This window comes from Gopherus flavomarginatus, chromosome 9 (genome assembly GCF_025201925.1).
Source record: "Gopherus flavomarginatus isolate rGopFla2 chromosome 9, rGopFla2.mat.asm, whole genome shotgun sequence".
Lineage (NCBI taxonomy): Eukaryota > Metazoa > Chordata > Testudines > Testudinidae > Gopherus > Gopherus flavomarginatus.
Window position 1 is genome coordinate 76,035,882 of NC_066625.1, and position 13,266 is coordinate 76,049,147.

The following is a 13,266-nucleotide window of genomic DNA, read 5'->3' on the forward strand; positions in this document are numbered from 1 at the left end:
CTTAAGCTGGACATTCAAAAAAGAGGTCCATTTTGACAAATTGGTACTAAGTGACAGCTTAAGATTACCAACCATATATCTTCTTATAAATGGACACACAGTATCATTCCAAAAAGTAGCGAGCATATATACTGCAATATATGCATGGGGTAGAATGATGCAAAATGCAGCAGCAGTAAAAACATTGGTTCAGATCCCTGGCTAGAGGGGAGGGAGCAGGTGCAAAACTGGTGTAAAGAGACCATGGTGTGCAGTGACAGCGCCCTCATGTAAATTAGAGCAGCTGTTCAAACCTGTGTTGGGTGCTACAGCCTCACAAGGCCAAAGCAGCAGCCAGGGATAAGTACAGCATAACGGCATTCTGCCACCAGCTGTCTTTTCCAACAGCCATAACCTCGTCCCTGGCAGCAGGGAGAGATACCAGAGGAGCCTCTACATTGACTCCGCACCACCAGCGGGTTTCCTTTACACGAGGGTTATCCTCCTGGCACTGGATATACCAGCTCTGCAGCCAGACTCCACTGGCAGTTCTGCCAGTATATAGTTAATATACTATTCTGTATGCTGCTTCTCTAGATTCATAGTGTATGAAGCAGTCACTAAGAAGACTCATACTAAATGGAACTATCAAGTGAACACTGTATTAATAATATTGGCAAGGTTCCAAGTCTAGGGATTTTATTTATAGCATATGGCTAAACAAATATGTCTCCGAATTGAGGCTGAGATTCTGGACCTATTTACCGATTTCCTGCATCAGATAGCATTGCACTCTGATTCAAGTAAATGGTACATTTTGACTTCTTGCTTGGAAGTATTCTCTGAGAGTGTGATGGGTGATTACATTAATGTTTTATTTTAAAAGGGTTGCAAATATGTGGCAGTTTTAGACAGGATCAGATATTAGTTTTGTCCAGTTCCCACTGAGGCTAAAATATGCTTGTATTTTTCAGCATAGTTTCTCTAAAGGAAAATAAAATCTTTTAAAATGTAGACTAGAGAGTTAAAATGAAATAAGATTCAGAAGTGATTCAGAAAAAGGCACTAGGTCTTAACAAAAGCTTAACAGAAAACCCCCTAACCTTTCCTCTAAATTCTGCTCACTAGGGTTTATTACCAGTGAGAGAGATGATTTATAGATTTACAAACCCATTTACATAGTGGATGATATAAATTTTTATTTTGTTTCTATTCTATTTCTCATAGTATTATAAACTTGAAGAGGCCTTGACAGCTAAGGAAAGCTTCTGTTGCGGGAAAGTCTCTACTTTTAAATATGCTTACCTGAGAAAATATTGTCCAAGAACATCCTATTTTGCAGGTACTGACTGGCTAAATATACATGTTCCTTTTTATCGTGAGATTACTAATCAAACAACAAGCAAAGATAAGCAGCTATATCACTCCAAATTCCCCCTATCACTTTAAAATGAGATATTCATTATAGTGAACAGAAAAGCAAAAGCACAAAATTCATACAGGAAAAATTGCTTCTGGCTTTACATTTTATCTATTTACTCTTCTCATTTAAACTGTCAAAGAAAAACACTTTGAAAATGAAGCATATTTGCATCTTTAAACAGCAGAATAAACACTACTGAGACCCAAACAGTTTGGTATAAATATATCACTTACCATTGTCAAATATCAAACATATCTTCTTATTTAGGATCATTATTGTAACACCTTGGATGTGAAATATGCAGCTGAGTCCTTCATAGTATGTTAAATACTTTACAAAATAAAAAATACAATGTAAGTCCAGAGTGTTTGGGTATTTGTAAGTCCTAAGCATGCAAAGTGACTACTCAATATAACAATTTTTCCCCAGCAGAAAATGCCTTTGCTATTTGCCAGCAAATCTTTAATGCTTTAGACGGTATTTCCAACTACCGCCCTACTTGCTAGGCAGATGTGTATAAAGGAGATGTTATTTCACTGAATCAACCACTGAAATGGTAACCCTTTTCCTGTACCACAAACAGAAATGTAAAACCTCAATCTTTCCTTTGGACTTTAACTGACTTGTCTCTGTTGTAAGAAAGCAAATGCAACTACTTCAAGGTCTCCTATATGGAAAATGTGGTAAAATGTTTTAGATCATCTTAGAGCTTCAGCTTCCCACTCCAGCCACTCATTAGTTAACTGACCCTTGCTGTGTTTATGTAAGTGCACGATACAAATACAACACCTAGACTCCTTGCCCAGCGTTGAAATGATTAATTTATTACTCTTTTTACAAAACACACATACCGAGAGAGACAGAGGGAGAACACACAGTTCTCTTTTAACCTGAGTGAGAACTCCTTTCATAAGGCCTGAAAGGGCTTCAGGAGGCTGTTCTTTGGGAAATGAAGTCTGAATAGTGGATAGCAGAGTTTGGCTCAAGGGAGGCGGACATCAGCCGAAAGCAAACAAAGGGAGCTGAGACTTTCCTCTGTGTGAGAAGAGAGAAAAACTGATCATGATAACAATGACATTTGCACCACCTGCAAATTCTCCTGTCCTTTTAATGGTTACACAGTTGGTCAGTTTTTATTCAGATGCACTTTTGTGTGAGGGGAAAATAATTATTCCCCCCAAATAGATAATACTTGGGGCTTTTCATCTTCAGAGCACTTCACAATTAACTAATCAATCCTCATCATAACTACCAAGGGGAAAGCAAGACAGAGAGACAAAGGGCCTTTATGCTCAGCCCTGAGTAAGGAGTGCTATATAGGACTGAGTCACAATTCCTGCCCTGCTCTTCTGGCTCTGGGGAGATGGGCCAGCAAGATATTTCACCCTCTTGTGCCAGCTATGGCTCCACCCACAACATGCCCTCTTCCCACCCACCTCCTTTCTTCCCCATGTCCCAGCCTCAATCCAGTTAATTCTAAAGCAGCTGCATGGAGAGGCCCTTTTCTCTACCCTACTCCCCTATGTAGTCACATTAAACTAGTCAAAATCTAGCCCTGACTTGTTTAAGACCACAGACAAATTCAGTGTATCTGGACTAGAATTAAGTCATTCCTGGCTCTCAGTCCTATGCTCAAACCACTATTCCATATGCTTCTCAAGAGAGGGGCAATAATTCCATTTCACTGCATAGCTTTAATTTTTTTCTTTTCCATTTTATTGGGTTTAGGATGTACTAGTCATGTGGCAAGGACACAGCCTGTCCCTGATCTGAAACAAGCCTGGAATACAGCAAACCTCCAGATCAACAAAATAAAGTTCACAAAAGAAACAGTTAAACATTCTGACTGGCTTCCCTCTGTCACAGAAAATGCTAAACACATTTGTAAGTTATATAAAACTGCATTGATTCATATTTTCCCCTCCCAGTTTCATAGCCTGGGGTGGCTGAAGGACCTTGTGACATACTCCAGGGCTTGGTAATAAAAACAAAAATCCTCGGCAGAAAACAAATGCTGTCTCAAACCACACCTACCCTGCTGCCGGACAGATTTCCCATTTTCTTCACTTATGCTCAGACTAAACAATGTTAAATTTACAAATCTGACAGCTATTTACTGTATAGCAAACGTATCTACTGTAGCAACAAGGAGGTGGGTGGATATTGCTGGCTATAAGCCACAGGACAATTTTTCAACCAGGCATGTGCGGTCATTACCTAGAAGCTGACTACTTGAATTAACACCTAATATTAACATAAGGCCTCATATATAGACACAAACTGAAGCCCCAAGCTTTTCATTTTTCCCCAGGCAAAACAGTCTCTGCTTTGTTTTTCTAACTTACCATTAATAATAGTTAATAATAATAATGACAATTCACTTCACTTTTCATCCATAGCTCTCAAAGTGCTTCACAAAGGTGAATAAATACTATTATCCCCGTTTTAAAAATTGGTACCTAGAGGTATAAAGAGATTACGAGCCATATTTACAAAAGTACCTAAATTTTGAGTGACTCAGATTTTGGCATCTTTTTAAAACCTGGCCCTTTATAGAAGTTTGTCCATGCCTTTAATAATTTTCATTGCCCTTTTCCAGGCCATTCCTATATCTTTTCATAGATAATATGACCAGAATTGAACTCTTTTTTTTTTTAAAAAAAGGAGAACGTACTATTGATTTATTTTATGGTGTTCTTCTATTTTCAGTATTTTTCTCTATCCAGTTTTTAAAACAGCCTAACATCTCATTTGCTTTTTTTTGACCACTGCTGTGCACTGAGCAGAAGTTTCCATTAAGCTGTCCACAGTAACGCCTAAGTCTTTTTCTTGAGTGGTTAATTTAGAAACCGTCAGTGTATATAAGTAGTTCAAATCATTCCTCCCAATGTGCATTACCTCATGCCTACCTACATTGAATTTCAACTGCCATCTCGTTGCCCAATCCGTCCCTTTAAGTCTTTTCTAAGTTTGCCTTTCCAAAACAATTATCAATCGTCTACAAATGTTGCTGTCTGACTGTTTCCCCTTGTTTCCGCCCCCCACACTCACGCTTACAGGCGCACATTCCAGATAACTGGTGAACACATTAAATAACTCCAATCCTAGTACAGATCTTTGGGGCATCCCCTTATTAATACAGTTCCATTTTGTAAATGACTGTATAGCCATACTTACTGTTTTCTAATTCTTAACCATTTTCTAATCTATAGTTTTCTCACCCTATGGTAACTTTGTTCCCTAAACTGTCTCTTGTGAAGGACTTTATCAAAGGCTTTTAGAAAGTGCAAATAGAAGAACCAGTAGGTAGAATTCTTTCTCTACTATTCTGTTGACTCATTCAAAGAACTCCAGTAAACTGGAGAGGCACAACTTTCTTTTAAATGTATAAGCAGAGGGATGGGTGTTTTTATAAGCAGGAGACTATCATGTAGAACTAGGGAAGTGTCATTATCACGCTACAAGGCATTAGTTAGACCATACTGTATCCAGTTCACTTTAAAAAAATTGGAAAGGGTTCAGAATTATGTGAGGTTTGGAAAGCATGCCTTGCCATGAAAGATTAAAGAAACTCAGTCTATTCATTTTATACATGAGCAGGTTAAGAGGTAACTTGATCCCAGTCTGTAAGTACCTATACAGGGAGAAGATTTCTGATAGTAGAGGTCTCTTTAATTTAGCAGAAAAAAAATAAAAGTTCCAATGGCTGGAGGCTGAATCTTGACAAATTCAGATTAGAAATATGGTCCAAATTTGTAACAATTAGGATACTTAACCATTTGAACAACTTACCTAAGGATGTGGTGGATTCTCCATCACTTGAAGTCATGAAATCAAGAATAAGTGACTTTAGAAAAGATATGTTTGAGCCTGAACAGAGCTTGTTTCAGGAATTACTGGATGAAATTCTATGGCCTGTGTTATGCAAGAAGTCAGACTAGATGATCATAAATGGTCCATTTAGACCATAAAGTGCTATGAGCTATGCTGGTTTCTCCCTATCATATCGCATTCATGTAGGCAATTTTATATCTATGTCTTTAATTCCTGTTTCAACTCATTTGCTTAGTACTGAGGTAAGGTTTACTAATCTGTAATTCCCAGGTTCACTTCTAGCACCTCTTGTAAAGATAGGCGCAATGTTGCTTAATGCCTCTGGTGCAGCAGCTGATTTTAATGCTCAGGTTATTACAGTCTGTTTCCTCCTTGGCAGAGTGACTCCTGTCATCCCCAAGAAACCACTAGGAACTACTCTGTTCTAAAGGGTTAAAACTACTCAGATTTGGCAACAGCCTTTGGGTCAAAATATGACAAAATTGCCTCCTGAGCAGCTCTGCTCATACCTCTTTTAAAACTGACCCTGGGCCCCAAGCAGTACAAGAGATTATCTTGCCCAGCTGTACAATAGTTATCTCAGGTTGATACTATTATTATTTATTTAACATTTCTGTTGAGGTAGTGCTGAAAGGCTGCAGCTAGACTGAATCCCAGTATCCCATGTACAAACATGTCATAAATTACTGTCTCAGCCCTAAAGAGCTTGCATGGACATTTATTCTACTCTGTGCAATTTGCCACAGTACCTGTATGCGTGTGTTTTTATAGCAGATGATTCCACTGTATTGCGGTTGTAGTCATTTGAGCTGGAACATATTTCAGTTTGATTCTTTACTGAGAGGATTCACTTCCTTCAAAACCCTGCAGCTTTGGGATTGGAGCGTGGGGGGGATGCTATTTTCAGTTGATTCTCTGAGTTAATCGGACAATGGAACCAAGAAGTTGGCCAAATTGGACAATGCTCTTAATCTTTTGGGGGAAACAGATTTACCTGGCTAAAGTCTTGTGTTCTCTGCCGATCTGAAGCCTGCAGGCATTACATAGTTTTGGTCATTAAATAGAGATGTAAACAAGATTTAATTTTTATTCGGTTACCAATGGTTTATCGCACTGGGATTCTGTGGGATGATGGGAGCTAGATGAGTGCAGGCTATTATTAACTGTCATGCTGCTCCCTTTTTATGCCTGAAACACAAATTATTAAGGTGAACATTTTTATTTTGTTCAAGGAAAAAAAGGAATTAAAACAAGAAGGCATCCTGGTCTGGTTTTGAAGGAGAGTGGACTTGTAACTAATATACTGGAGAAATGATCATAGTTCATTCCTACAGGGAAAGTTACCTTACCTTCATTAAGCTCTCATGGTCAGTGTCATCTTTATGTCGTCCATGTAGCTGATGGAACTGCAACTTTAAGCTATTCTGAGCAGCTTTAATTTGTGCACCTAAGTTCAAACATTTTGTGTTCACGCCTCCTTCAGAATGGCTCCTCCCCCGTTTTCATGACTCTGTCAAGTTTTGGACTCCTTCATCCCACCCAGCCAAACGTCCTCTTGAACGGCAGGCAAAATAACCCCAGCTGCTGAATACTCACTTAATGGAAGTGACACAGGAGTATCACCGTTAGTGAGTTACTCAGTTAATTTTTAAAAATCGCTCTCACTCAGCATGTAAGTGTGTTCTGGGTTTCATACAGCAGCTTTAAAAAGTATCTCAAGTCTCCTATGGTTGCACATAACTTATTGTTCATTATACCAATTCTGAATTAACATCTTTATTTACAGTATGAGCCTTGTGTTATTGCAGAAAATCCAAGTGTCATTGTAGGTTACATGGACTGAACAAAAAAACCCTTCACTGCTAACTTCAATGCCTAACTTCTGAAGCTAAACAGCTTACAGTAGTGTTGTGTAAGAGACCGAATGTTCAGTGTAAATCAACTTTTCCTGAATTCTTTTTGTGATGAATGAATGCTCTGTTCTGAAAAAATAATTGCCTACAGGGAAAGGTTGCATACATACCCTCTGCAGTGCAAACAGCTGGTCCCCAAATCCTTGTAAGTTAATTACATAGAGAGCAGGAATTTGTGTTGGTGTTTCAGTATGTTACATAAAGTCCAGTCCTCTGTTGAAGCCATTCACTAGTTCCAAAGTGTCTCACTGTTTAAAATCAGTAGCACTTCAGGACAAATTCCATAACTGCCTAACCTGGTACCATCAGTTAATATCTGTTTATCGATTAATTAGCATAGGGAAGAGGGAAATGCTTAGCTGCAAACACTTTCAGAATGCTTCACAAGTTTCACTGTAGCACTGAGAACAAAAAAACATGTTCTGACAAAGGTATAACTTATAATAATTATTCAGCTGACAGCATGGAACCTGTATAAAGATGTTCGCGTGCATCTGAAAAAGGAAGAACACATGGACAAAAATAGAAAAGATCCAGAGAAGGGTGACATTTTTGCCACTACAAAAATCAGCCCAAATCATCAAGATTTACCTGATTTTAGGTCAAAACCACTTAGCTGGCCACAAATTGGCCCACACTGGCCAGAAATTTGGCAGCCTTGGCCCACGTTTCAGGTTTGATACATACCTGTATGTCATTTTGAACAGCTCTGTCTCATTGGCAGAAGAGTCTCATGAGCAACACGAATCTTTAGGGAGGGAAAGCAGGAATGCTATCCCAGCAGTAGTCCACCTAAATGGGAATCCATTTAATAGTCACTTCACTCCTAGGTGTGGATTACTAATAATAGTGATGCCCTTCCTCCTAAGCATGTCCTGAAGAAACTTATCACATTGAATAGTTTAGTAGGAAAAAAAAAAAGGCAATTCATATGCTGGACCCAATTCTGGGCTACTCCTCAGAACCTTCATGATGTTCTGGTGAGCAGGACTGGAAACCAGCTGGCTCTCTCCACTGAGAAACACCCCTGACATAAGGAGGACCCCTCAATAGTGTAGGACTGACAGAATGACCATATGCTCTGCCCTTGCAGACCATGGAGCAGGAGTGTGCTAGGGGAAAAAGTAGACCCTGGGGCAGAGTGATACTGGAGAAGGAGAGTATGAAGCTAGAGTGCCCTGTGCCTGGGCTATTCTTCACTGCCATATATTCCTTTGGGGACAGTTACAGCCTGGGCATAAATTAGACTAGCCCCAGGGCTGCTCAAGCTTACATTGGGAGCCTAAACTAGCCCATGGCAGTGTCAGAAACTAGGAAGTGTAAAGGTGGCATAAAGCCACATTTCTGCCCTCTGCCCATCCTCCTACATGCACACCAGACTCAAACACAGTCTAGAATCAGGATCTCTCTCTCTCTGTCTGACACACTGACTCCTAAGGTTTCCAAAAGGAGACATTAATGTTTTCAGAAAAAAGAAGGGAAATTACACTAAAGGGAGAGAGAGAGAGAGAGAGTCTTGCACACGTGCACCCACACTCATGTCTAAAACCCAGATTTTTGTTGTGTCAGTGTTAAAGTACCTACTCTCCCAAACTATCCACAAGTCCCAAAATATGCTTGCTTTCTTGTGGTCAATTACACTCACTACTTGCAAGGCTACAGTACATCTTGGGTGTTCTGGTCAAGGCTAACACTGCTAAAATTGCCAGCAAAAAGACAGGAAGAGACAGAAAAATTTGAACTGGAACACAGGAGTTTTTAATCTTTCACCCGCTACTGAAAGCTGCGGCTGCAAGAGGAGGAAGACCCAGACAACCCAACCAGGAGAGGTAGCAAGAAACCAGGAAGAAAGGGTAGAGAATGCTGTCTGCTGTGGATTTCACAAATTGCCATGTTAAGTCTTTTAGAGACTCTATAATAACAACTTACTTGCTGACTATTGTTTAAAAAGGTTAAAGGCTCGGCAACTGTTGCCAAGAAAACAAAAGCCACTGAAGCCTTGATACACCTCATTTCTTAGCTACTTTGATGTTGCCTCTATTGGGTTTGTGTGTTGAAGGGATCTATAAGAACTGTGCGTAAAACTTTCAAAAACACTGAAGTGTCATTTTCAAAAGCACTCAGGAGCCTAACCATTGAAAGTCTGGCTTTGTCTACACTGGCAACTGAACGACAAAACTTTCATCTTTCAGAGGTGTTAAAAAAACAAACCTCCGGAAAACAAACGTTTTGCCAACAACAAGCACCGTTGCGAACAGTGCTTTCTCGGCAGGAATGCTCTCCTGCTAACAAAGCAAATGGTGCTTATTGGAGGTGAAAGTTTTTTGTCGGCAGGCGAGCTCTTGCCAGCTGACAAACAGCAGCCACACTGTGTGCCTTTTAGCGGCACGGCTGTAGCGGCACAGCTGTGTCACTTAAAGCTGCATAGTGTAGACATAACCTCACACACGTAGGTTCCTAAGACATTTTGAAAATGGGACTTATGCTCCTAAGTTTCTTAAACATTTCTGACATTTTTACCTTTGACTATATACATATATAACCATATGTGACTCGTATTCCCTTTGGTGGCATTATCACACTCATAGGGACATCAGTGTGGTTTTTAGCCTCCCATTAACATCAGTGGAACTGGTGTAGCCAAATCTCAGTACAACAACTGAGAATTTACCAGCTGGTAGTGTTTTATGTCAGGCTGTGTCTACACTGGCACAACAAGGCACCTGGGTTGGATGGCATTCATATTGAGATGCTTAAATATGGAGACAAAGACATGAAATCAGTCATCTGTTCACTGTGCAACAAAATATGGATAGAGGAGAAAGTGCGGGAGGAATGGACCCTTGGTATCATAATCAAATTACCAAAGAAAAGTGACCTAAGCAATTGTTCAAATTGGAGGGGAGTAACACTTCTATCTGTCACAGGAAACGTACTAGAAGCAGTCCTCCTGAACAGAATGAAAGGAAAGATGGATACCATCCTACGTGAACAACAATCTGGATTTAGACAAGGGAGATCATGCACAGATGCTATTTTCACCCTGAGATAACACAATTGAATTCCAAGGCAGCCTTGCCATTAATTTTGTGGACTTTCAAAAGCCATTTGATAGTGTAAACAGAGAAACAAACTGGAAAATTGTGGAACAATATGGAAGTCCAACAAAATTAATCAACATTATGAAGGCATTCTATGCCAACTCAAAATGCTGCATGAAAATTGATTAAGCCATTGAGCATCAAGATAGGTGTAAGGCAGGGATGCATCCTGTCTCCTCTTTTGTTTATGCTAGTCATTGACTATGGATTAAAACAATGTGACAGTGATACATATAGCCTAAAATGGAATATTTCAAGGTTATTTCATCTAGACTTTGCTGATGACATCGCTCTTAACAGTGAAGATACCAACAGACTACAAAAATGCACAAGCCAAGTAAAAGAAGTAATGGAGAAGATAGGTTTGAGATATAATGCAAAGAAATGTAAAGTCATGTTAATGGGGACTACAGGGACAGAAATCAAAATTGAAGAAGAGAAACTGGAGAAGGTGGACAATTTGACGTATCTTGGAAATACCATCAGCCAAGATGGTACTAATTCTGAGGAAATAAGAAGAAGAATTGGGAAGGCAAACACTGCATTTGGAAGACTCAAAAACATCTGGCAACTCAAAAACATCTCCCTCAAGACAAAACTGAACGTGTACAAAGCAATTGTTATCACCATCAAAACATATAGCAGTGAGACATGGCAACTTACCAAGAAAGATACACACAAGCTGGATGCATTTCATCACAAATGTCTGAGAAGAATATTGGGAATAACATATAGAGATAGGAAGACAAATGAAGAAGTCAGAAAAATGACTGGACCAGGCACCCTCTCACAAATAATCTACAAAAGAAGACCTCAGTGGCTGGGACGTGCTGAGAATGGAGAAAGAACACTTACCAAATTTGTTTATTTATTCAAACTCAGAGGAAGATATGGTCTCAAAGCTGGATCCAAGCCAGCATGGGGCAATGAAGAGGAGGATGTAGATGGCTGCTGCAAGCCACTCCCAGCGCTTACAGTTGAAACCAGACAATACCACTGAGAACCATATATCCTACATGACCTATAACTGGATGGTCTGCTGAGCTTTGCTTTGATATACCTTGTGCAGCAGTGCTTAACAGATTTCAGAGACCAGGCATTCTAAGATGCATATGTAAACAAACAACAGAGATGCCTGTGCATAAATTATCCTTCATCAGCAAATCCCAGTGATGGTTGTGTCAGACTCTTTTCATGTTCATGCCTATTACCTGGTACTTACTTTTATGAGCCCTCTGTTGGCAACAAAATTTAGAAACTTAGACAGAAGAGTTGTGAAGAATTGTTGACAGATGTTTTCTAATGCTGAGAACTCTGTTCTTGTGCACAGAGGAAGGAGGTGGTCTTGTGTGCTACCCATAAGGAGAAAGCACAAGTAACTCAAATGCACTATTGACATGTACATTTCCTAGTTGCAGAGTTACAAACATCACAGTCGTGAGCTGACCAGTGAACCGTGCACCTCATTTGGAACCAGAAGTATGCAATCAGGCAGCAGAGACGAAAAAAACCAAAAAAGCGAATACTGTACAGTACGGTGTTATGTAAACTACTAAAAAAATAAAGGGAAAGTTTTAACAAAAGACTTGGCAAGGCAGGGAAACTGTTTCTGTGCTTGTTTCATTTAAATTAAATTAAAACATCATTTTTCTTCTGCAGTAAAGTTTCAGAGCCATATTAAGTCAATGTTCAGTTGTAAACTTTTGAAAGAATGACCATAATGCTTTGTTCAGAGTTAAGAACAACCTCCATTCCCGAAGTATTCATAACTCTGAGGTTCTACTGCAAATAATATTCAGCTGTCAAGTATCTTGGATATCATGTATTTAGCATTCCTACTATGACTCCTCATGGCCATGCTGGACTATCACACTTCCAACAGGGCAACAGGTATTCCAGTTTCTCCTCCTCCTGCTAGGAGATGTGGTGGCAGAAGCAAGCTTCTGCTCTTTGGTCTCAAAGCTGGATCCAAGCCAGCATGGCACAATGAAGAGGAGGAGGTGGATGGCTGCTGCAAGCTGCTCCCAGTGCTCTGCTGGCAAGGCAGGTAAGGGGACAGAAGGTGAACCCTACCAAATTTTCCAGTATAGTGCTTGGATATTTTCCCACCACTATTGTGTGGAAGATTCATAGGGTGACAGTATTTTATAATTTCTTTACCCCAGTTACTGATCCTTCTGTTAGTCTCCTCCTTTGAGCCACTAGCCTGGCCAGAACCAATATCTTATGTCCATCACTCCAAGGAAAGGTAGCCTCTAGGGAGCCTTGTGGGATTGAGTTAGGGACCCAAGGACTAGCGGTAAATGCACTAAGAACACTTCCACTGAAAACATATAACATTTGGGCCAGGAGGCAGAGTGGAGGAGACATGATGTGAAGGGAGATGTGGGTTACGAAGGCAAAGGGAGAAAACAGAAAGAAAAAAGTGAAAAAACACATGAAAACACAAAAAGCCTTGTTTGGATTTCCAGCTTGCTGTGGTAGCTTGTACCCCTGCAGTTAGCTAGGAGGTTAAGGCCTTTCTTTGCTGCTGCAGAGCTTGAAACCTTTCATAACAACATCTACAGTGCTTTTCATCAGGAGCTCTCAAACCACTTTACAAAGGAGGTAAGCATCACTGTCTCCATTTTACAGGTGGGAAAACTAAGGCATATAGGTGAAGTGACTTGTCCAAGGTTACCTAGCAGGTCAGTGGTCAAGTCTGGAACAGAACCAAGATCTCGAGCCCCATTCCAGTGCTTTATCCACTAGGCTATAGTGTCTTCCTAACTGGCAGAGACTGGTGATCTGCTGATTTAGTGAATCGTATCACTCCTCTGCCCCGAACAGCATTGGCCTCACATCTACCTCACGGTTATGGTTACAAACTATTAATAGCAAACGACTTATCTGATGAATTTAGCCTTTATTTCAATTTGTGAATTATCTGCAGATAGATTTCTCTTTATTGATTAATTTGTCATTCAAAAACCTTACATCAATATAGTTGTGAGTTGCTCAGGAACTGTTTGCTTCA